Source organism: Sinocyclocheilus rhinocerous, unplaced genomic scaffold (genome assembly GCF_001515625.1).
Source record: "Sinocyclocheilus rhinocerous isolate Xijiao unplaced genomic scaffold, SAMN03320098_v1.1 scaffold2428, whole genome shotgun sequence".
NCBI classification, from domain to species: domain Eukaryota; kingdom Metazoa; phylum Chordata; class Actinopteri; order Cypriniformes; family Cyprinidae; genus Sinocyclocheilus; species Sinocyclocheilus rhinocerous.
The window spans coordinates 115,961-116,292 of NW_015643186.1; positions in this window are offsets into that span (position 1 = coordinate 115,961).

Here is a 332-nt window from a genome sequence, read left to right on the forward strand (position 1 = left end):
ACTCCAAAGAGAAAGGAAAACTTGAAATCGCATCATATGACCCCTTTAATGTCCTGTTTTACAGCGATTCACGTGTAGTACCACAATGTGTCCAAAAAAAGTATTTTATTATGTAATGTTCGCAAACTTATTCTTAATTCTGACTATTTTCCACATGTTAGAATAATAGTAAAGTCATGAAAACACATAAAAACTCATTTAAAGCTTTCACACACCGCTGAAAGAGTCTTTTCACTATCGCATCTCATATTTATCTTCGAAACCCACTGTAAGTTCCAGCAGAATTTAGTCTTGTGAGTGTGTGTGTGTGTGTGTGTGTGTGTGTGAGAGAG